The sequence below is a fragment of the Triticum aestivum genome, chromosome 4D (assembly GCF_018294505.1).
Source record: "Triticum aestivum cultivar Chinese Spring chromosome 4D, IWGSC CS RefSeq v2.1, whole genome shotgun sequence".
NCBI lineage: Eukaryota > Viridiplantae > Streptophyta > Magnoliopsida > Poales > Poaceae > Triticum > Triticum aestivum.
Genome location: NC_057805.1, coordinates 111,396,876 through 111,397,805, shown reverse-complemented (window position 1 = coordinate 111,397,805; position 930 = coordinate 111,396,876).

Below are 930 nucleotides of genomic sequence, written 5' to 3'. Positions count from 1 at the left end.
CGGAACGCCCGCTCCAACGAGGTACTGCCTGCCCCGTTCTTCACCGGTTTTTTAAAAAAAAACCTTTCGTAAAAAAAAACCCTAGATCGGGTTTTTTTTTGGTTTTATTATTTTACGAGTGTTTACTGAACCGTTCGATTTGACGAACGCGTTCGTCGGTTTTCTCTGTTAACGAACGTCCGTTCTTTAACTGTTCGTCCATTTTTCTTTTTCGTCGGATTTTTCTCGTTATTTTCTCAGATTCGATTTCTGATCGAATCTTCGTTTCTGTTTAACTTCTCGCTCGTTTATCGGAATCAGGCGATTCAAGCGCCTAGAGTTTCGTCTCGAAATTATCTTTCCGTTTAACGTACTTAAACAAGTTTTTGCTACAGTAAAATTTGACCTAGATCCAGATTAGCAAACGAAGTTTCTTTCTTCCGCCGTTTGACTTTCTTTGCTTCTTTCGAGTTGATTCTTTTTGCAAACCGGAGTTCTTAAGTTGAACTTTCTGGTTAGATCTTTCATTCGAGTTTTACCTGTGCATTAGATGTGTACTGATTGTATGCTTGTTTGTTTGCGATAGAGTACCCGGAGTGTGCCGCTTGTTACTTCGAATCGCTAGGTTTTGCGGATCATCAGCAAGGCAAGTAACACTTTGATCATATCCCGTTCATACCCAGTTTTATTGCATTAGATCTGTTTCCCTCAAACATTGCATGATTAGGATCTAATTAAATTGTGGGTATTGGGAAGTAGTTGAGGTAGAACCTATTACCTGTTTTCTTATCAAACCCTTGGGAGTTACTTCTACGTTGCTTTTACTATTGCCATGCTATGCTCGTAGACGTGGATTGGGTTTGAGTGAAATTCATGACAGATGTGAGATTGTTAATTAATGGTTTACTTAAGGTGGCAACTTAAACTCACATCTGGGTGGATTGAGGTACC